This window comes from Lepus europaeus, chromosome X (genome assembly GCF_033115175.1).
Source record: "Lepus europaeus isolate LE1 chromosome X, mLepTim1.pri, whole genome shotgun sequence".
Lineage (NCBI taxonomy): Eukaryota > Metazoa > Chordata > Mammalia > Lagomorpha > Leporidae > Lepus > Lepus europaeus.
This window is the reverse complement of record NC_084850.1, coordinates 17,963,075-17,987,762: the sequence shown is the minus strand read 5'-3', so window position 1 is coordinate 17,987,762 and position 24,688 is coordinate 17,963,075. Positions and strand designations below refer to the sequence as shown.

General features: G+C 41.5%; 1 pseudogene; it reads right to left on the bottom strand.

The window, feature by feature from the left end:
- Nucleotides 1–331: 331 nt before the first annotated feature.
- Nucleotides 332–1,420, bottom strand: LOC133753298 (creatine kinase B-type-like; annotated as a pseudogene).
- Between the last annotated feature and the right edge of the window lie 23,268 nt (nucleotides 1,421–24,688).

The window sequence follows — 24,688 nt, the reverse complement described above, 5'->3', positions numbered from 1 at the left end:
AAAGCATAGTTGATTTTTACCTCGTTACTACCCTCTATATTTAGAAAATCTCAAAGATCTGTTGGTGCTTCCTTTTTTTTGGTAAAGAAAATTGATGCTTTATTTATTTATTTATTTATTTATTTATTTATTGGCAGGCCAAAACCCTAGTTTATTTCAACATCAGCAACATCTTAGCCATCAAAAAAATAAACTCTACCGAGGGCGACACAAGATGTCTCTACAGTAAGGCTAAGGGCTCAGCCGCCGGGTGAACTTCGGGGTGCGTGGTGGGCGCTGCCCAGGCAATAAGTTGGAAAGCAGTGGGGCTGGTGGTAGGCACGGGCCGGCTTCACTTCTGGGCAGGCATGAGGTCATCGATGGCCTGGCCCTGCTCTAGCCGCTACTCCATCTCAATGAGCAGCTTCACACCGTCCATCACCATCTGCACCAGCTCCACCTTGGAGAAGCGCAGGTGGTAGGCACTGGAGACGTCAAAGACCCCGCCCACGGCAGCTGTGTCCACACCACCTGTGCCTCGCTTCTGAAGCTGCAGCCGCTTGAGCACCTCTGAGAACTTCTCGTGCTTGCCCAAGTGGGGCAGCTTGATGTGCACACCTGCCCGCAGCCCCGTGCCCAGGTTCGATGGGCAGGTGAGGATGTAGCCCAGGTGAGGGTTCCACATGAACTCGTAGTTCTTAGACTTGAAGAGAGTTTCAATCTGGGTGAGGCCATTGCAGAAGCGGGTGAACACCTCCTTCATGTTCCCTCCCTTCTGAGTGGAGAGCGGGCGTCTGGCCAGTTGCGGGCCATGCTGGAGGCCAGAAGCAGGGGCGACACGGGCTTGTCAAAGAGAAAGTGGTTGTCGATGAGCTGCTGCTGCTCCGCCTCGGTCATGCTCTTGAGCGCGTAGTACCTGCCGGCCAGGTCGCCATCCAGGCTGGACAGCGCTTCCACTGCCAGCTTCTCTATGGCCGGGTGCTCGCCGCAGCTGCAGTGCGGGGGCAGGCAGAAGCCACGGATGCTGCGGCCAGTGCGCACCCGCGAGCTCAGCATGTAGTTGGGGTCCAGGTCCTCGCCGCCCTGCAGGTTGTCGGGGCTGAGGTAGGTCTTGTGCTCATCGCTGGGTTTGTAGCCGCCGTGCCGGTCCTCGATGATGGGGTCGAAGAGCTCCCTGAACACCTGGTAGGACTCCTCGTCGCCCGCCACGCAGCCCACGGTCATGATGTACGGGTGGCCCAGGTTGTCGACGCCGGTCTGGATGACGTAGTCCAGCGTGAAGCCGCTGGGCGTGCTCTTGGCACACAGCTCTGCGTGCATCTCGGGGGGGGGGGGGGGTCAGCACTTTGGCCCTGTGGTTATTGTGGGCGCTCAGGTCGGGGAACTCGCCCTCCGCCGGGAAGCGCAGCTTCAGCGTGTTGTGGCTGTTGGAGAAGGGCATGGCGATGGCAGCAGCAGCGGACAGGCTGGCTGGGGGGCAGGCTGGGGGCTCCGACTGCAGCTCCAGGCGCAGAGCAGGCGAACAGCCGATGCTTTATTTTTTAATTGATCTTTTTTGGTTCATTTGAAAGGCAGAGAAACAGTGAGGGAGACAGAGAGAAGTAGCTTGCATTTGCTGCTTCAGTCCCCATGTACGAACAGCAGCCAACGCTGGGCTAGGCTGAAGTCAGGAGCTTAGACCTCAATCTAGGTCTCCCACATGGGTAGGCAGGTACTCAACTACTTGAGTCATTACCTGTGGCCTCTCAGGGTGCATATTAGCAGGAATCTGGAGGCGGGAGAAGAGCCACTACTCAAACTGAGGCACTCAGATATAGGATGCGGATCCCAAATGGCCTCTTAACCACTGAGCCAAAGACTTGCCCCGCTCCCTCCCCCCCCCCAAGTATTTCCTTATAAATGTCTCTTGGATTATAGCATTCTTCTCCATCCCTACGACCATCACCCTAGTCCAGAAACTGCATCACTTCCTTCCTGGCCTAGTATAATGTACGGCCAATTATTACAGCTTCCCTTCCCAGCCATGCTTCAAGTCACAGACAGACTCCTGCTCAGGTACCAACAATGGCTGCCTAGATTGAAGTACAAATTCCTTATCTTAATTTCTCGAACAGTTCTGTCCAATGGAAATATAAAGCAAACTACATAGATACATTTAAATTTTCTAGCAGGTGTACTTTTCAAATAGTAAAATGATCAGATAAAGTTAATACTAATATTACTAAAATACACTGGTGTGGGCCGGCGCCGCAGCTCAATAGGCTAATCCTCCACCTGTGGCGCTGGCACCCCGGGTTCTAGTCCCGGTCGGGGCACCGGATTCTGTCCCGGTTGCTCCTCTTCTAGTCCAGCTCTCTGCTGTGCCCCAGGAGTGCAGTGGAGGATGGCCCAGGTCCTTGGGCCCTGCACCCACATGGGTGACCAGGAGGAAGCACCTGGCTCCTGGCTTTGGATCAGCGAGGATGAACCAACAGAAAAAGGAAGACCTTTCCCTCTGTCTCTCTCTCTCTCTCTCTCTCTCTCACTGTCCACTATGCCTGTCAAAAAAAAAAAATACACTGGTGTGTATTTTACACTTAACAACATTTCTTACTTTGGACAATCCATGTATCAAACACTCACCACACATGGCTAGTGGCTACTGTCAGGACTTAGAACATGAAACCCCAAAGTATGAGGCCTTGGTATGCTGAATATGAGAATATTAAATATATGAGAGATGTATATGGATATGAATATGGGACATACCAAGGCATCCAAAAGACCACTCCTAAATTGCCTTCTGGTTCATTCCTCTTCTGAAACCAAATGTTATGGGGTGGGCAGCATTGTGGCATAGCTGGTAAAGCTGCTCACTTTGACACTGGCATCCCATATGGGTGCCAATTTATGTCCCAGCTGATCTACTTCCAATCCAGCTCCCTGCAGATGGCCTTGGAAAAGCAGTGGAAGAAGGCCTGATTACTTGGGGCCCTGCCAACCACGTGGGAGACCCAGATGAAGCTCCTCCTTCCTGGCTTCAGTCTGGCCCAGCACTGGCTATTGTGGCCATCTAGGGAGTGAACAAGCAGATGGTAGGTCTCTCTCTCTCTCTCTCTCTCTCTCTCTCTGTCTTTCCCTCTTTCTCTGTAACTCTGACTTTCAAATAAATAATTTGAAATTTTTTAAAAAAGAAAAAAACTATGTAAATTTGGTGGATATTTGGCTGTTATCATCGACTTCCGAATTGTTCTACCCTTGCTAAACTGAACTTTTTTAAAAAAAATATTTATTTATTTGAAAGTCAGAGTTACAGAGAGGCAGAGGCAGAGAGAGAGAGGTCTTCCACTCATTGGTTCACTCCCATATAGCCACAACGGCTGCAGCTAGGCCAATCCAAAGCCAAGGGCCAGGAGATTCTTCTGGGTCTACCACGCAGATGCAGAGGCCCCAGAACTTGGGCCATCTTCCAATGTTTTCCGAAGTGCATTAACAGAGAGCCAGATTGGAAGTGGAGCAGCTAGGACTCGAACCAACACCCAGTTTGCCAAGACTGCAGGCAGCACCTTTACCTGCTACAACACAGCGCCAGCCCCTAAAATAAACTTTTTGCTTTCCTCCAAGATACTGTCTCAAAGCCCATTTTCTGGCCCTCAGGGGGCACTAACCTCTTTGGATTCCTTGATATTAGCAATTATCTACACCCCTAGCCCTTGTTTTACCTAACTTTGATAAGCCTTTTAAACTATATTGTCACGAATACAATGGAATTGCTGCAAGCATCCTATGACATCTTTTGCTTCTAAATGGCATAGTTGTCATGTCTGGTGGACCCCTTTTGCCCACCTCTGTTCAGTAACCACTACTGCTGCCCTAATTGGCAAAAACAGTTCTGTTACATTAGCTTCTCCCATTCAGCTCTATGTTCTTCACACTCTGTCACTTGTTTTGCAAGTCTATTTGACACAACACCTCTGTACGTGACAGAAGTCCACCGAGGAACAGGCCTGATTAACCCATCCTCTCTAACATCTCGAATCATTGTAACGTTCACAAACTGGTTACTCTATTACTGATGATGGAGATTCTCACTCTGTGATGCATAACTGCTTTGTAGTTACAGAAATGCTTTTGAGGGGCCAATGCTCTGGTGTAGCAAGTAAAGCTACCACCTGTGGTACCGGCACCCTATACTGGCACTTGTTTGAGTCCCAACTGCTCCAATTCTGATCCAGCTCAGTGGAAGATGGCCCAAGTGTTTGGGCCCCCGAACCCACTTGGAATACCCAGAAGAAGCTCCTAGCTTCGCCCTGGCCTAGCCCTAGCCATTGTGGCCATTTGGGGAGCAAACCAGCAGATAGAAGACCTCTCTCTCTCTCTCTCTCTCTGTGTGTGTGTGTGTGTGTCTGTCTGTCTGTCTGTCTCTTCCCCTCTCTTCTGTGACTGTACCTTTCAAATACTTAAAAAAGATTCTTCTTTTAGAAAAAGGAATGTTTTTGAAACCATGGCAGGATCTCTTAGACATCCCTGTAGACAGCTCTGGCTTACTTGTATTTTGTGATAGCTCCTGTAAATGGATTTTTTCTTGGGAAACATAATTAAGAGAGCATGCTCTACTTTCCCCACACAAAACACTTGAGACATACTCTTTCTCTACTGTAAAGTCAGCTTGAGCCACTGGCCTTGTACTTCGTCCTCAAGCCTGTACACTGGCAGAAGGAAAAACTGGCGCTATTTGCATAGACTCTAATTATGTCTCTAGAGTCTGTTATCACGGGCACAATCGGGAAGCCCTGTGGATTCTAAACCTCTGCTGGTCCTCTTCTTGCCAATAGGCAGATAATGGCTGGCCTATTTTGCAGACAATCCTTTCCCTGCAAAAATTGCTATTGTCCACTCTCCAACTCGTACTGAGGAAATTGACACTTGTATCTCCAGGGAACTGGTATATCTAGCACAGTTGTTTAAATATGCAGTCGACAATGGACCCTCTGTCCCCTTGTTATCCAATTTATAACCCTACTTTTTTCCCTGATACTATTAACTTTCAGGCAAAAGGCACCACATTCTGAAAAAAAGATAAGTGGCTACAAAAGGGTGCCACACAATTAGCAAATGTATTACACACTTGACCAAATGGACTTCCTATAGTCCCTTTCTTTTGACCTTTTGCCTTGCACTGATATCCACCAGATGGGACATATGAGTAGATGGGGGACAGTTAAGGAACTAAAAGACAATTGATTCTGCCCTGACATCCACAGAATTTATGACCAAATTATTTCTCAGTGATACTTGTATATCACCAAATTTTTAGAGGAGCGGCCAGTGCAGGTAAAGCCACCACCTGCAGTGCTGGCATCCCATATGGGCGCTGGTTCAAGTCCCAGCTGCTCTACTCCAATCCAGTTTTCTGCTTTGGCCTGGGAAAGCAGTGGAAGATGGCCCAAGTACTTGGGCCCCTGCACCCACATGGGAGACCCAGGAGAAGCTCCTGGCTCCTGGCTTCAGATCAGCGCAGCTCGAGCCGTTGCAGCCATCTGGGGAGTGACCAGCAGATGGAAGATCTCTCTCTCTCTTTCTCTCTCTCTCTCTGCCTCTCTGTAACTCTGTCTTTCAAATAAATAAGTAAATCTTTAAAAAAATAATATTTGGAGGAAACTAACATGCCTCAGAAAGTTCTCTGAGGCCAATATTGCAGCCCTCCGAATGGATTTTGTAGGTTTATCTCCAGTTTTAGGCTATTTTCACTGGTTATTTATGTATTACATATTATATATATATATATATATACTATCTATCTATATATATACTATAAATGTAGTATATATATATTAGATATCTACATCAGATACAGATAGACATGTGTTCATTGGGTAGATTGAGTGCTATTCAAGTAGATGTGCTTACATCACAATTAGTGGTAAGGAAATTAATAACTGAGATTACTTCCTGATTTGGTGATCCTTTATGGATTAAATCAGACCAAGAACTCATTTTGCCACATAAGTAGACCACTTGCTTGCAAAGGCTCTGGGGTACTCACTCAAATTTCATACCCTAAAGCATCCCCAAATGTCAGAGCAATTGAAGTGAAGATGTTAACATAAAAATGACTTTAAGAAAAATATCAGGGCAGCTATCCAGTATGATAAGACCTACTTGAGATGCCTGCATCTCATATTGGAGTGCCTGGATTTGAGTCCCAGCTCTGCTCCTGATTTCAACTTCTGGATGATGTGGAATTTGGGAGGCAGCAAGTGATGGTCCAAGTGCCTGGGTCCCTGGCACCCATATGGGACACCTGGATTGAGGTGTAGGCTTCTGGCCTCAGCCTGACCTCACCTGAGCTGTTGTAGGCACTTGGGTAAGGAACCACCAGATAGAAGTTATCTCTCTGTCTCTGATTTTCAAATAAAAATCAATAGACGTTTAAAAACTAAAAGGAACTTGTAAAAAAAATCCTTTATAAAACATGATTTAAATGGCCAGAAGCTTTACCTTTGGATTTTATAAAATCTGGAACACTTCAAATAGGAATCATGGATTAATCTCTTTTGAAAGTTTTTGGTCATCTTATGTCTACTCAGTGTATATAAATACTCTTGCACTAAATGAATAATAGGGAATTTAATTGAGTACTTTGGTACTCTGGTTAATTATGTACAAAAACTAACTAGTGTACATGGAACATATCATCTGTAGGTGAACGAGTATGGCTGCTACCCACTGACAAGCTGTGCTATCCCTTTTGAATAGGAGGTCAGCTGTACTTGACAGTTTTTAGAAGAAAACAAGCATTGTGCCCTTGCTGGGAAGGACCTTAGGATGTATTGCTGACTACCTGCATTGCTGTTAAAATAAAAGAAAAATCTTCCTGGATTCACACAAGCCACAAGCTAGACCCAGAATAGCACTTCCAGGAAAATTAGAGGACCATTCCTACAGGTGACCTTAAAGTGAGACTTCCCTGGTTTGATTCTAAGTTCTTTTCAGTGCTGAAAACTCTTTTTCCAGGCTTTGGAAATTATCAATTAGAAAAGGCAGTTGCAACTCTTTCCATGGTAATAGAACAGGAGTTCTATATCACTATATAAGCAATGGAAGCACTCCAATCAGAAGTTAATAGCTTAGCTTCTGTTGTACTCCAAAATCGCTGTGCCTTAGATACACTGACTGCCCAAACAGAGGAGCATGTGCAATCACTGGTGAAGAATGCTGCTTCTACGAAAATCAGATGGGACAAATAGTGTCTAATCTACACCTCTTAAAAGAGGAGATTAACATTCTCCAGCAAACAAATGAGGCTCAACCATGTTATTGCATTGACCTATTCCCAGGATTAGGATACTGGTTTAACGGGATGTGGGGGAATGTGTTTAGATTTGGTCTTTTCTGTTTATTCACCCTAATACTAACCTATGTTCTCTCTCTTTACAGGTCTCTTACTACCCATCAATTAATGGCTCCACAACCACCAGCTCATTTCTTAATCTTTGAAAATTCTGACGAAATTTCTGGGGGGTGGGTAGTATTGAGGGCCAGAACATGATTTCTCAAAATGTGGAGTATTGGCATGTTGAATATTTTGAACTGAAGGCAAAGGGCTCAGAGGTGAGATCATTCTGACCTACTCTTGTTCTTCTTTCTCCTGTTCCCCATTTTCCCCCAAAGAAAGTAATAGAAACTGAAACCCTTCTGCCCCAGAGATAGCTGCTATGGTTTGTCCCCTGAACTCATGGAGAAGTTTAACCACCAAACTCCGATATTAATGGTATGAAGAGGGTAGAAATTTCATTGGACCATGATGTTTAGAGGTGGGGCCTTTAGGAAGTGATGAGATTAGATTAGCTCATTAGGGCGGGCCATGATTGAATCATGGTGGTTTTACAAAGAGAGAGAGACCACACACACACACAGATATGCATGTTCCTTCTCTCTTGCAAGGTGAGGCTTTGTACCACCTCAGAATACTAACAAGAAGAAGGCCACCACTGTATGAGACCCCTAGACCTTGAATCTTGAGAAAAATTAGCTCAAACAAAACTCTTTTCTGTATAAAGTAGGCTGCCTCATATAAGGGTGACATGTAAGAAAATTTGACTAATACAAGGGCCAAAAAAAGAAATTATCTGACCTATGATGGTAATTCATACTACCTCATTACAGAAGGGATCTAGACATAGATCCAGGAGGAAGGACTCACACAAAAAGAAACAAACAAAAAAAAATCTGAACAGATAGACCTTGCTGAGTTTCCCCATTCAGTCTACTGATTAGATAATCTCCTTTTTAAAGCACTTATTTGGAAGGCAGAGTGATGGGGAGATAGAGCAAGAGAGAGAGAGAGAGAGAGAGCGCGCGAGAGAGAGCGCTTTCCATCTGCTGGCTAACTCACTAAATGGCTGCAAAAGCCAGGAGACTGGAACTCCAACTAGGTCCAACAGATGTGGGTGGCAGGGGCCCAAATACTTGGACCATCATCCAGTGCTTCTCAGGCACTTTAGCAAGAAGCTGGATTGGAAGTGGAGGAGCTGAGACTGAAACCAGCAGTCTGATATTGGATGCCAGTGTCCCAAGCCATGGCTTAAGCTACTGCTGGCCTTATTTTTAACATTTTTACTCATTAGAAAGTCAGAGATACAGAGGAAGTAGAGCCAAGACTTGGACCTAGGCACTTCAATATGGGATGTGAACATTCCAAGTGACATCTTAACCACTGTACCAAATGTCCCTCCCTTGTCATCCTTTAAAAATGATGTGTATATACAATTAAAGACTGAATTTAACACTAATAACATAAGTTTGTTTTGTCTGAAGTAATCTCTTGAAAGAGTTGAGAGAAATGACTAAATTTGTCTTACAAATATCATTTTCTCCTTAATCTTTTCCCCACTTTTGCCTTTTCATCATTCTGTTGTAGAATAGCCTCCATTCCTTTCTTCTTCAAGTTGACCATTGCATAGGCCATTTATTCAAGTTTTATTGAGCATGTACTATGAGTATCTACTTTGTTTCCAAATAATTTTTTTTCATTGAAAAATATTATATTTATAAACTGAAATAGTACTAAAGGTACAAATTTTGGGAACAGAAATGATTAATGATAAAAGTATATTATATAATTTGCTAAACTGCACAAAGAATTTGTATTTTAACCAGGAACAAGGCCAACAGCTGTTGCTTTGGTTTTATAAGTCCTCTAAAATTATAGAATGTGCTTTAAGATTTTTTAATTAACTGTATTAAAATTAGGCCCTTACCCAAATAAAGTAGGATACACAGATGCAGAATTAGTTAAAATCAATTTCATTTTTTCTTTTTCTTTTTAGTTTTAAGTGTGAATAGAAGAATATTTAAAATTACATGTGTGGTTTGCGCTATATTCCTATTGGACAGTGCTAGTCTATAAATTAATGATCCTAAGCTTTTACTAAACTATTCCTATATTAACCTTTCATGTTTACATAGCATCATATAATCTTATCATTACAATAGCTGAACCAACCTGACTTGCATTTGTCTGCTTCCAGGTTCCTCCCTTTCTGATATCTTCATTTAACCTTAAAATGTTGACTAAACTCTGGAATATTTCACCTCCCCACTTCCACCCTCCAACTCATACCCAAGTTACTAGCCTTGAAATATGAACCTTTTATCTCTAATGACTATTACACTTACAGAAAGGAGGAAGACAATTTTTTCCAAAGAAGCCCCAGGTTATCACTAAGAAATAATATGTGGTAATGTTAAGGATTTGGTCTCTAGAATCAAATCTTCAGCATGAATTTTGCTTCCCACTGCAAATTACTGTACCTCAGTTTGTGTGTCTATTAGAAGGCATTATTATCATTTAATATTAAATTAATATTTCAGGGCCCAGCATTGTGGAACAGTGGGTAAAGCTGCTGCCTGGGACACTGGCATTCCACATGGGTTCCAGTTCATTTCCCAGCTGATCCACTTCAAATCTAGCTCCCTGCTAATGTGCCTGGAAAAGCAGCAGAAGATGAAACAAGTGCTTGGGCCCCTCCCACCCACTTGGGAGACCTGGTTTCCAAATAATTATAACAGGTACATCCTTGTGGTGCAGTGGATTAAGCCATCACTTGGGACTCTTGTTTAGACTGTCAATTTGAGTCCTGGGTACTCTAATTCTAGTCCAGCTTCCTGCTAACACACTTGGGAAGACACAGAATGATGGCCCAGGTACTTGGGCCCCTGCCACCACGTGGGAGACCCGGATGGAGTTTTGAGTTCCTGGCTTTGGCCTGATCTAGCTCCAGCCCTTTCAGGCATTTGGGATTGAACCCACAGGTAGAAGATTCTCTCTCTCTCCTCTATGTCACCGTGCCTTTCAAAAAAATAAATAAATCTTTAGGAAAAGAAATAGTTATAACAGAACAAACTATCTTAAGTCTATTATATTTTAGGTAGATATTTACTAGGAAACTAAATCAAAATATATGACTGCTTTGATTTATGCACATTCAATGAGAAATGTTGCTATCTTTTATATTTGTCACAAAGATTTATAGAAGTACTGTTGAGATTCTTAAATGTATGTTTTCTGAATTATACACACACACACACACACACACACATATATATATGTATGTATCTCCAGCACTAGAATTAATTTAAAAATTAGATTATAAATAACAGAGATGATTCAGTGAAATTTCTTTAAACTACCTTTTCGGTGGTGGGTGGGATGGTTGGGAGGAGAAAGAAGTTTAATTTACTCTGAACTTTATCCTTATCTTTTTGAAAAAAAAAATTTGTGAGAAAGACTTGGTGTCAGTAAAGAAAAAAAATGGCTTCAGATTTACATTCTTTTACTAATGGCATAAATGAACAAAGTTTGCAATTGAAAAGGCAGTTTACACCTTTTGTTGTTTTGGTCCATAGAAATCCTATTATGCTTCATGCATAGCTTCAAGGAATGTGCAAACAAGTATTAGATCAATGACAAGTCTTTGTAGTTTCTCTTATCAGTATGTTTAAAATTGAATATTCAAACTTTCCTTCATACCTCCCATGCTTGCCTCACAGTGCATTTGAACCACAGTATATTTCATTCTGAAGGATGTTTCTCACATGCATTGCAACCTAGGCTAGAGGATCAGTTGTATCTTTCCAAGGTGTTTGCAATTAATCAGCCACTCACTGGTGGCTTTGCAGTTAGTATTGAAAACTAGCAGAATCCATGGCAGCAGTCAAAGGAATTCATGAGAAGATATTCCACAAAAGCAATTTCTCATAGGTAGATCAGTAAAAATGCATAAAGGGGTTCATAAAACGTGTTCAGACCATGTGGAAATAAAACAGTTGGGATTTCAAAAGCCTTCATAATCTCTAGGAGAGTTTTCTCTCAGGCCTCTGCAATATGAGGGTGCTTCAAAACTTCCCTGAAAAATGTAATTAAAAGATGAGCTCATTTGGGTATGAAAATTTTTTCCAAATCCATGCACCAAAATACATTTATCTTTTAATTTCACATATCCAGGAGACTTTTGAAGTTCCCTAATGTCTGGCTAAGTTTTCTTCCCTTAGTCTTGTGGCCCAGGGGAAGTGTCCTGCCTCTGTGTTGATAGTTCATCCTTGATCATTTTAAGCAAGAGCTTTTACGGTGTACAAACCCTCCGATGTACTTCTAGAAGCAAATCTAGGTCAAGCAGTCTGGTTAGAAGCTCAATCCCAAATTAACACAAATAAAGCATTTGAGGCAAAATTACAGAATGCTTTCATTAGCACTAGGGGACAAATAATGTACTTTAATGAAAATACGTTTACGTATGTTTCCTCTTTGAGAATAAAAACGCATGCATTGTCTATTAAATTTAGATCAGAGCTGGATAAGTAACATGTGTTGGTATAGCTCTTTTGCATTCCTAAGGTGGAAAGGAAACTTCTGAGACATTTACTAAAGATCATTTCTGATTTTCTCAACTGTAAAATTCCAGGATAGTAAAGTCCACTATTAACTGTAACATATTTTCTTGTGCAAAATGAAACATAAAAATGTGAAGTCAACTCGTAAAGCAATAAAAAAGTATAAGGCATCTTTAAAGGATTTTTAAGGTAGTTATCGTTGGTTAATATCATGTGCTTTACTGTGTCACACTGGAAGCTTTCTCAGGAGTAAATACAAAAATAAAACATTGAGCCATTTCGTGGATAAGCTGAGTAGGACAAAGCCAAGATAAAACCTACAAATAGTGTAAGTATTCCCTTCGGGTTATTTTAGTTCGAATTGCTATACACATCCAAACTGAAATGATAAAATTATATTGCAACATAATAACATTTAACTGTTTCATGGTTTTTTGCTTTTTTTTTTTTTTTTTTTTTGACTCTGGGAAAGAAATTGCATTCCCAGTTGTTTCTCAACTCCTGTAATTTAAATAAGTAAACCTTTTGTTCTTAAAACTTACTTAGTTCCTACTAATTCTGTTGATGGACATCCATTTCTACTGCCTTATTTTATGTTAATATCTAACAAAAGAATGCTGTTAGCCTCCTGCCAGTAAAGGCCCCACCTCCTTTGTTGGGGGGGGGGTGGAGTGAAGGGGGATTCTTTTTTAGCCTTTCACTTTACAGAAGACTTTCAACTTCCTCTCCCCACATCTAGACAAGAAGAGAATTTCTGCATGAGCTAAAAATTCCGAGGAAAAGGCTATAGCCCCCAAGTGCGGAAGGTGGTTCTCAGTTGTCAATTCCCTTTTGTTATTCGCTCAAATGGAATTATGAAATGTTCGTTGCTTTGGAGGGCAGAACACATTTCTCCCGAGCAAATGCAAATGCATTAGGTGTGCCCAGGTAATTTGAAATGCTCATGCTGGCAGCTTTTCTGCATGAGTAAAGCTGTTTAATTAATGCATTTTTCCCTTCCTTCTGATTAGTTGATTCTGATTTTCTTTGAATAAATTAAAGTCTCTGTAATATGCTTCCTATAGCTTCTTGGGCTACACAAGGCCTGATACCTCCCACCAGGAGGGCAGATGCAAAGAAATGAAATGATTCCTCTGCATATTTCTCACAGAGATTTTTCTCCTATACAAAAGACTGATTTTTCCTTGTAAGATGGCCCAGGCGAGTGCTGTATTCACAGAGGAGCTCAGACTTTCTGTTGATGTTGCTCTTTGGGAAATGGGTGGTGAATCGTTTAGCTTTGTTTCATTGAGATTTGGGGAGTAAACATTCAGCAAGGTGGGAAAGAAGTGACATAATCACTTTCCCTAACAACAGAGGTCCTGTTAACCCTCACTGCTTCCTGTGTATGCCAGCTTCTACTTGTGGCATGGGAAGGCAACTTTTCCCACAAACGTCACAGGTTTCTTTGGTTTGTGAAAACAAATACTTTGTGTTAGAAAGGCAGAGTGGTATAACAGAAAGAAGACTGTGTTTGGAGTCAGAAAGGAGTAGGATTTTCAAACACTAGCTCTGTCACTAACCAGTTTGTGTAAAATCAAGCTCTTGTAGCATACATAAACTCTTAGGTGGTACCCTCCCAGCCCTTGTGTCCTTACACTTGAGCCATCTTACACGTGGGTTGATGGAAAGTCCCAAACTGCAGTCCCATCATAGATTATTGCTTCCAGAACCAAATGGAAATTGTCTAAAGAAATTTCCTAAAGAAATGTCCCCCTACCCCTCATCCAGATTCCACACCAACACATTGAAGAAGTAATGCAATCATGTTCTTGAGAAAATTACTAATGAACATAATGACAATAGCCACAAGATCACTGACTGTTATTCTGTAGCCTTTCTCTCCTGGACACTTGAGGCTTCTCAGCCATATTTTAGATCACTGTTTATATACGTATTTAACAAAGTTGCAAGGGCTTCATTCTTTTAAAGACTCTCATCAATGAATAATGGAAGTAAGTGCCAATGCTACTGCTATGATCGCCCTCTCTATTTTTTATTAATATCTTTTACTGGCTTCCATTGTTCACTTAAACTCAGTAACTCTAGCACAGGGCTAATTGACATGGCTGATTTGTAGAAATAGATATAGCTCACTTTACATTCTAGAAGCATTCTTGGAAAAGTTCTGTGTAATTAAGAATTGGTCAAGAGGCAACAATATTTTTACATTGACTCTTATAATTATGTTAAGATGCTTTATGTTCATGAGTGGTTTTTCCTTGACATCGCTTACCACCAAAGTATTTAATGAGCTAAATGTAGTAGTATTTAAAGTAGTTTCATTAAGTGAACTACCCACTCATTAATGTATTATCTTAACATGTGCATCTAACTCTTTTCTTGTTAAATTTTTTATTTTGAAGTAATTTCAAATTTCCAGGGAAATTGCAAAAAAAGTACAAGGAGCTCTCACATATCTTTCACTTACACTCCCCAATTATTTACATTTACATTATGATTCTCTTTGAATGCATATATATTTTATTTTTTCTGAACCAATGGAGAGCAAATTATAAGCATTATGCCCACTGCTCCTAAATCTTTCAGTGTATATTTCCTACAACAAAAGGGTACTTTTCTATGTAATCATAGTACCACCACCAAAATCAGGAAATTAACGTCTATATAATACTGCCATCTAATCTACAGACTCCATTCAAATTTCACCAATGGTTCAAAAATGTCCACTCTTTTTTTCAAGATTTATTTATTTATTTGAAAGACAGAATTACAGAGAGACAGGAAGGAAAAGATAAAAGGACAACGTCCAACTGCTAGTTTATTCCCCAAATGAGTTCAACAGCCAGGGCTGTGTCAGACCTATTCCAGGAGCCAGGAGTTTCTTCCAGGTCTCCCATGTGGATGCAGGGGCCCAAGCACTTGAGCCATCCTCTGCTGCTTTCCCAGGTGCATTAGCAGGGAGCTGGATCAGGAGTGGAGCAGCTGGGACTCGAACCATCACCCATATGTGGTATTCCCACTGCAGGTGGCAGCTTAACCTGCTGTGACACAAAGCTGGTCCCACAAATATTCACTCTTGATCACATCATCTACCACCCATTTGCTGTCAGTTCCTGAAACTGTATTTCCTTCATGGATTTTCTTCAGAGCTTAAGACCTTGTAACAGGTATTATTACTATCCTTGTTTTACAGCTTAGTCCATTGAGACGGTGGAGAAGTTAAGCCATTTTCACTTGGTCACAGAGCTCACCTCACTGGCAGTTTAACACCAATGACTAGGCCCTTGACTACTGTGCTCTGCTGAAAGATCTATAGCCATACACACTCAAGATACCTCAAAAAATCATCTTTCTCTAAAAACCAGCATACCTTCCTGCTCTCCAGGTAGCAGAGAATGATGCAAGCCTCCAACCAGTTTTTCAAGTTGAAGCCAAGGTATCATACTTGATTCCTATCTAGCCGCTCATAGCAGCTTATATTTTTTCTGACATAGGACTGGAAATATGCATCGTAATAGTCTGTTAATTTGCTTATATTTCCCAATGGAATTTTAAATTAATTAATTGAATTTAGAGTCAAAGAAACAGACAAGCAGAGATAGACTTATGGGCAGAGAGAGCTCCCATACTCTGTTTTATTCTCCAAATGCTCACAATAGCCAGAGTTGGACCAGGCTGAAGCCAGGAACCAAAAACTCCAATCAGGTCTCCCACATGCATGACAGGGATTCAACCACTTGATTCATTATGTAACCTCCCAGAGTGTGTATTACCAGGAATTTAGTATCAGGAGCCTAGCTGAGCTCAAACTCAGGCACCAGTATGGGATGTGGGCATTCTGAGTGGCATCTTAACTGCTAGGCACCCCCATGGACTTTTAAAAAATATTTATTTGTTTATTTGAAAAGCAAGATCACAGAGAGATAGAGAGGGAGGGAGAGACAGAGAGAGATATTTCTTCCACTGGTTCACTCCACAAATGGCTGCAATGGCTGAAGCTGGGCTGTTTCGAAGCCAGGAGCTAGGAACTTTCTCCAGGTCTCACACATGGGTGAAGAGGCCCAAAAATTTGGACCTTCTTCTACTGCTTTCCCAGGTGCACTAGCAGGGAGCTGGATTAGAAGTGGAGCAGTCGAGACACACATCAGTGCCTATAGGGGATGCTGGCACAGCAGGGCAGCTTTATCTGCTATGCCACAGTACCGTCCCCTCCTCTCCCTATGGACTTTTAAATTATTGAAAGAAAGGGTGGTATAATATTGTTCATAGTTGTAGTTCTACTACATTGAACTCAGAAGCTAGTGCATAGCATAGGGCCTGGCATACATTTAATAGACGTTTGTTGCTTCCATGAAAGAATGATTTAGTAGTATTAAGCCATTTTACAAGTGAGAAGTTAAAATAAAAAATGAACTGACTTGTTCAAAGTTATACAATAAGCAGTGAAAGGTTAACCATAAAGCAAATGAGGCACAAATTTCAGGACACAAACTTAAATGGTCTTTCCCAAGGCTCTGGGGTAGGCCTTATCAAAGGGCTTATGTGGTCTTGTTTTAGCAAAATTTGCAAATGATAATGACCACTATCTCTTTCTATTTTGACTTCCCCTCCATCACATTCCCTTTCTGGCCAAATAGCACTTGAGGGGCTGTTGGAATTTGGGAGAATTAGGCTAAGGGGACATTGAAGTGGGAATACATACAACTAAGGCTTAGTGGACTACAGTTGTGTTGTTTGAAGTCTCATGGGGGTATAATGACGGTATTGCTACCTCTCAGGAGTATGAATGGACTGCAGAAATTCCCTACCATTCACTGTGCCCTCTGCCTTTGGCACCCTGACATAGAAGGATAAGCTAAGAGGTTGTTTCCTGATATGAATGTGTCCTATGGTTCTCATCATTATAAATATATGGGCCTTTTAAAAAAAGATTTATTTATTTATTTGAAGAGCAGAGTTACAGAGAGAGAGGGAGAGACAGACAAAGAGAGAGAGCGAGGGATCTTCCATTCTCTGGTTCACTCCCTAGATGGCTGCAATGGCCAGTGCTGGGACAGGCCAAAGCCAGGAACTTCATTTGGGTCCTCCATGTGGGTGGCAAGGGTCCAAACATTTGGGCCATCTTCTGCTGCTTTTCCCAGGCCATTAGCAGGGAGCTGGATGGGAAGTGGAGCAGCCAGGACATGAATCAGAGCCCATGTGAGATGCCAGCATTCTAAAGCAGTGGCTTTAGACACTGTACCACAAAGCTGGCCCCCAATGATGGAGAATTAAAGTTGAAATCTGTAGAAATATAAACTAGTCTGTGGAAAATTCTTTTAAATATTACAGGTCATGCATGAAAGAAACTCGATGGTTTTCTTATTTTCATTAAAAAACTAAAAATTTACATGATATGAACAGTAAGAATTATGATGTTGTAAAAACTTTACTAAACTATCCATGAAAACAAATTTTGGACAATGATCCAGAAGAAACATTGAGTTACCTTTTTGTTTTCTCTATGGAAATTGCTATTATAAAATCATTATCATATGAAGATACAAGGAGTATCCATTTTATAAAGAGGGAGAAATTTTGTAGATATGTGCCAAGAAGGTAATAAAATTTTCATAGATTTTCTGATGTTTGTAACATTTCAGCTATTAAAAACTTGTAACTTGTAGTGATTTCTCAATTCTAAGGAAATAGTCATTGTTACCTGATTTGGGTTTTACATTTCCTTATATTCTTTTTCTTAAAGACAGTCCTGTAAATTATAAAAAATAACCAAGATCCATGAAATCTAGATACAATCTGAAGACAAGGCATGAAATAGGTAGTAAATAAATTATTTGTTGAGTGGATGAATGAATAAATGGATGAATGTATGTTTTTCCACAAGGCTTCCTGGAGACAGAGGGCATTGGGGAAAATGTCAGTCAATTTACAATTAGGTCAGAGTGGTGGAAAGAAGGGGAAAATCATCAAGCATTGTGGCACAAAGGATTAAGCTGCTGCTTAGGATGCCTGTATCCCATGTTGGAGTGACAGTTCTCGTCCCAGTTGCTCTATTTTCCATCTAGCTCATTGCTGATGTACCTGGAAAAGCAGCAGACGATGCCCCAAATACTTGGGTTCCTGCTACCCATGTGGGAGACCATGGTGGATTTCCAGGCTCTTGGTTTTGGCTTGGCCCAGCCCTAGCTATTAGGGGCATTTGGGGAGTGAGCCAGAGCATAGTAGATATTTATAGTAGTAGTAGATTTTCTCTCTCTCTCTCTCTCTCTCTCTCTCTCCCTCTCCTCTGTTCTCTATCCTCTTTCTCTCGCTCTAATACATGAAAACAAATAAACATTAAAAGTCAAATGATCCCTCTTAAAGTATCTGGTTGGTGGCACAGTATACCAAAATAAAAGGCATTGCCTCCTCTCCATCTTCTTAAAATGGGAAGGAGATACAAGAAGAGTGAGCTGGGGGGTAGTGAATGGTTTGCATTGGCATTACAGGGAAAAAAATCCACATTCTGGATTCCTTTTCTTATCCTGGACTTTGTCTCCTACCTTTGAGATTTCTGGCAGCAAAATGCAGGACTGGCACATATCTTCCTTGTTAATAGAGGTATTACCATATGACTCTCCAAATAGTAAATTACACGAAAAGGACATCCATTTCTAGTTATTTGCAGTCCCAGTAGAGAAAAATAAAGGCCAAAAACTACACTATTCTGAGATCACAGAAGCAGGAGAAAAGCTAGTGATAATTTGAAATATGGAAATCATAAATCATTGTCTTTTTTCTTTGTAATTAAACCAGAGTTCTGATAATGTTGAGAACAAGTCCTAATTTGATTTGGGTTTTGATCTTTTCAAAGACAGTCATGTTTGCCTCTATTTGTTCAGGTGGGTTGCTTAGAGTATTTAAAGTCCTCAAGGGTAACATTACAAAAAAAAATTAGGCACAAACGTTGCATCTTCATTTTCAAACATTTCACTTTTTTGCTAATATTCATAAATGTGGAATATTCCACAAACATTCATCCCCTGTCCAGATAGTCTGAAAAACAGAATGTTGTTTTCCATAGACGGTGAAATGGAAGGTTGTACATAATATGACATTGTTTCTCTAGTTATGATTTCTATATGAAATGATTCAATGGAATCATCTAATATGTATTTCTGAATTTAATACTGGACTATTAGTTGCTGTGAATTTTTTAAAATTTACTTTTAAAGATTTATTTATAGGCAGAGTGACAAAGGAGAGTGAGAGAGCAAGAAAGAGAGATCTTTTTATTCTTTGGTTGACCTCCCAAATGACTGCAACAGCTGGATCTGGGCCAGGTGAAAGCCAGGAGCCTGGAATTCTATCCCCATTTTCCACATGTGTGGCAGGCACTCAAGTACTTGGACCATTACCTGCTACCCACCCAGGCACATTAGCAGGAAGCTGGACTGGAAGTGAAGGCAAAACTAGATCTCAGGCTTTCTGACATAGCCTGATAGTATCCTAGGCAGTGGTGGCTTAGGTCACAATGCCTGACCCACTACTAAAACAACAGTAAGCAGTAATAGGGTTGGTATTGTGGCTCAGGGATTAAACCACCACTTAGGAAGCTCATATTCCATTATCAGAGTGCCTGGGTCTGATACCACTTTTGATACAACTTCTGGAGGCTGTGCACCCTGAGAGACAAACCCAGATGGAGTTCTGAGATCCTGGCTTTGGTCTGGCCCAGCCTGGGCTGTTTGCAGGTATTTGGGGTCTGAACCAGTAGATGGAAGGTCTTTCTCATTCTGCCTTTCAAATAAGCAAACATAAATCAATAGAACTTTAGGTAGTAGTAATAAAAAAATTAGTATGAATTGAAGAAAATTGATTAGATCTTTTTTCAAAAATTTATGTATTTATTTGAAAAGCAGGATGACAGAGAGAGAGAGAAACAGAGGGAGACATCTTGGTTTACTCCCCTAAATGACCACAACAGCCAGTGTTGGGCCAGGCCAAAGCCAGGAGCCAGGATCTCCATCTTGGTCTTTCACATTGGTGATGGGGACCCAAGTGCTTGGGCCATCTTCCATTGCCTTCCTAGGCACATTAGCAGGGAGCTGGATCAGAAGCACAGTAGCCAATACTTGAACTGGCGCTCTGATATGGGATTGTATGGTTGTAAGCATGACTTCAGGCCACCGCTGTACCACAATGCTTGCCCCAATTGGCAGTTAGTTCTATTTCACATGTTCCCAGTGCATAAGCTAAATTGAGATGAAGTTAATTAAAGACAATCTGAATTTCAGATTGTGCTTTTTCACAACATTCAGAGATCCAAAGAAACAAAAATTCTAGAAGCTGTAATTCTAAATTGTTTGCAGCAAAAGAACACAAGGTAAGTTATCTTGAATAAAATGTCTTTTTAATATATTTTTATTTGCATAAGTTGTACTGATTTCATGTATTTCATATGTACCAATTTAGGAGCACAATGGTACTTTCCACCCCATCCTCCCTTTAGCCCACACTCCCACCCTACCTCCTTCATTATGTGGGTGCTGCAGGTGGTGGCTTCATCCACTATTGTCCTGTCCTGCGGGACGTCAACTAGGGCCAAGCACCTAGAAGGAGGAATGAAAGGGACAGGAGACACAAGGAAGGCAGCAAGACAAGAGTTCTGATCAAGCTGAAACGTTTATTTTTTACACAGGGGTTTATATACTTCTTAGGGGAAGCAGTAGGGGATGGGAAAGAGGAGCTGTTTCAGGATCTGTTCAGGGTTGAAGGTCAGGTGGCAGGCATAGTTATCGCAAGCAGGCACATGTTATCTTAACCACTGGATTTTTTTAGTTATTGCAGAATGTTTCAGTCCTCAGGGCAAGAGGCTATGCAGGCACCTTTCCAAGCCTAGAGCTATTAGGGAAGGGGAGAGTGTCCCCAACACATTATAGCACAACACTGGTCCCCAAACTAGAGACTGGCAACTTAGACTCCATCCACTTTTAAAAGATCCAGGGCACCCCCTTCTCTGTTGAAGTGCAGCAGGGGTAACTGTAGTCCTGGCTGCTCACTCTGTTTTCCAATCCAACTCCCTCCTAATGAGCCTGGGAAAAGGAGACTGGGATGGAGTTCCTAGGTCCAGTCTCCAGCCTGACCCTTCCCTGACATTTGTAGCCATTTGGAGATTGATACAGCAGATATAAGAGCTCTCTTTCTCTCAGTTACTGAGCCTTTCTTTTTTTTAATATTTATTTATTTACCTATTTGAAAGTCAGAGTTACACACAGAGAGAAGGAGAGGCAGAGAGAAAGAGACAGAGAGATCTTCCATCCGCTGGGTCACGCCCCATTTGGCCGCAACAGCTGGAGCTTCATTGATCCGAAGCCAGGAGCAAGGAGTTGCTTCTGGGTCTCCCATGTGGATTCAGCGGCCCAAGGACTTGGGCCATCTTCTACTGCTTTCCCAGGCCATAGCAGAGAGCTGGATCGGAAGTGGAGCAGCTGGGACTCAAACTGATGCACATATGGGATGCTGGCACTGCAGACAGAGGCTGTACCCACTACACCACAGCGCTGGCCCTTACCCTTTCAAATAAATGAATAAATCCTTAAAAATTAGTAAAAGATCCAGACATAAAATTCAGAGGGGCTATGAAGATGTATACAAAAAATTACAGTGACATTAGAGATGCCTAGGACTTTGTCACCAATGGAAATCACATGTATTTTTATATGTTATGCTTGTTAAGGTCATCTTGAATCTACTTTGAATTAGACTAGATATTAAACTTGCTGCTAGGTATTATTGTTATTCAATGTGTTACTAAAGAAGCACATGTAATACTATATCATAAACCTGATTTTTCAAAATTATTTTCAAAGCTGCCTTTTAATATCACTGTTTTCCTTTGTAATGCTTGTATTTTCTTTTAGTCACATAAAAACATTATTCTGAGAAGGAGTCTGAATGTTTGTATTTTTCCAGAAACCCAGTGTTGAAATCCATATCTCCAACATGCTTCCCTTATAGAAGAGGACTCAGAGAGCATCTTCTGTTCTGCAATGTGAGGACATAGGTAGAAGGCACCATCTATGAGGTAGACAGTCCTCATCAGACACCAAATCTGCCACTGCCCTTATCTTGACTGCCCAGCCTCCAGAACTGTAAGCAACAATTTTCTGTTATTTATAAATCACCCAGTGTAAGATATTTTGTTATAGCAACCTGAATGGACTAAGACAAGCTCTTGGGCTTCACCAGGATGCCAATGGAGCCATGGCAAAACTAAGAAACAAGAATTCAACTAACTTAATGAAAGGATTATTTGACCCATACGTACTTGTTTTGGCTCATAGATTCCCCCATTTTATTTCTTTGACCCAGATTAGATCCCTTGAGGTAAGAAGTGATGGCTGTAGCAAAGCAAGGAAGGTGAGAAAGTTCTCAGGAGGACCAGAGCTCAGCGGTTATTTACAACCACTCAATCACTTAGCAATTACTAAGTAGCTTAAGGGTGTAGTTTACTGCTAGATCAAGTATTGCAAGGAACAAGGAAATAATTGAGGGCCCAGCCTCTGGTCCTGTAGAAGTTTGTATGTTGACCTAGAAGGAGAATAGGTGTCTGCATAGCATTTTCTCAGTCTGGTAGAGAGGTTGGAGGGCAGAGCACAAAGATCATGGACATTAGGAGTCAGATGGTTCCGTTGCTGAGCCTCAGCTTCTGTATCTGTAAAAGGAGGTTAACGTGTACCCAAACATGTGATTCTTATGAGAATTAAGAAAGATCAAATTGCTAACATACCTAGTAAATATCTGGTACCCAATGAAAGATCCCAACTCTTATTAAATACAGAGTATATGAGTGCCCAAGTGACCTCAGAACAAAATTTGTGGTGGTTCATATAAGGATGTGAAGACCCAAGCTTGAGCTGGCTGCTCTATGAGTAAATCAGGAATTAAAAAAAAATACATCTTTCAGCCCATGCTGTGGCCCATAGCAGGTAGAGCCGCCTGCAGTGCCAGCAACCCACATGAGTGCTGGTTGGAGTCCCAGCTGTTCCTCTTTGGATCCAACTCCCTGCTATGGCCTGGGAAAGCTGTAGAAGATGGCCCAAGTCCTTGGGCCCCTGCACCTGCATGGGAGACCTGGAAGAAGCTCCTGGCTCCTGGCTTCAGATCAGTGCAATTCTGGCCAGTGAAGCCAATTGGGGAGTGAACCAGTGGATGGAAGACCTCTCTCTCTCTCTCTCTCTGATTCTCTTTCTCTCTCTGCATAACTCCGCATTTCAAATGAATAAATAATTTTTTTAAAAAATTCATCTTATTATTTTAAAACTGTATATGTGAAATACATGAAATAGGTTATCTTTTAGTAAGTAAATAAATTTATTTGTTAAATAAATTATTTATTAAAGTATGAATTTACCAATAATATTATATTTAATATGGCATAATTAATGATATATTTATAAATAAAATTATAATTTTATTTATTAAATATTTATTCAATTTATTTAATAAATTTAGATTATTAAATGCATTCTTATTTATTAAATAATAAGTTTATTAATTAATTAATTAATTAATTTATTATTTTTAAACTTTTATTTAATGAATATAAATTTCCAGTGTACAGCTTATGGATTACAATGGCTTCCCCCTCCCATAACTTCCCTCCCACCCGCAACCCTCCCCTCTCCCGCTCCTTCTCCCCTTCCATTTGCATCAAGATTCATTTTCAATTCTCTTTATATACAGAAGATCAATTTAGTATAAAGATTTCAACAGTTTGCACCCACATAGAAACACAAAGTGAAACATACTGTTTGAGTACTAGTTATAGCATTAAATCACAATGTACAGCACATTAAGGACAGAGATCCCACATGAGGAGCAAGTGCACAGTGGCTCCTGTTGTTGACCCAACAAATTGACACTCTAGTTTATGGCGCCAGTAACCACCCTAGGCTGTCGTCATGAGTTGCCAAGGCTATGGAAGCCTTCCAAGTTTGCCGACTCTGATCATATTTAGACAAGGTCATAAAAGACAGAGTGAGGATAGTAACCAATGATCCTAAGAGTGGCATTTACCAGGTCTGAACAATTATACAGCATTAAGTGGGGAAGAGGACCATCAGTACACACAGGTTGGGAGTAGAGCCATTGGTGGTAGAGTAGAGGTTATGATTACAAAGGAATGAGGCCCAAGTGCACTAGACAGGGCCTAGAACAAAGGACAGAGTCATTATTAGAGGAGCTAAGAAAGGTGCTGTCTAAGCTACAAGTAATTTTTCTGATTGAGAGGCAAATAGAACCTGATAGAAGGGGCTTGATAATAATCTGGTGGGCTTTAGGCCTTGTAAGTGAAGAGGCCCAGACCTATCTATCTCTTCACATGGGGTATATCCTAAGGGAGGTGTGAACCTCCTAGGGAAGGCACTCTGTTGACTTTCATTACTTGGCTGGCCTGGGAGGAGAGCTGGCCAGGTAAAGGCAGGGGGCATCTCTAACAAGAAATTTACAGTTCTGCCTGCAATGTTGCTGACCCTACTTGGCCGTCCCCTCAGCTGCAGTGGTCACTTTGGAAGTTGGGCTGAGTGAAGGGCTTTTCAGCTTAGAGCCAATAAGATCTGTGGCTCTGACCTGGGCATCCTTCGACTCCAGGGCAGGTCCATTTCCAGTGATCCAACTCTTGGCAGAGCTGCCAGGGCTCTTCACAAGCTGACTTCTGCTGAAGCCCAGGCTTACCACATTGCAAGCCACTGCAGTGGACTGGCCTGTTGGGTCTCCTTGAGGGCAGATCACTGTACAGATCAGCCATTAATAGGCCTGCCACCCATTGCTTCTGATGCCGAGCTTTCTT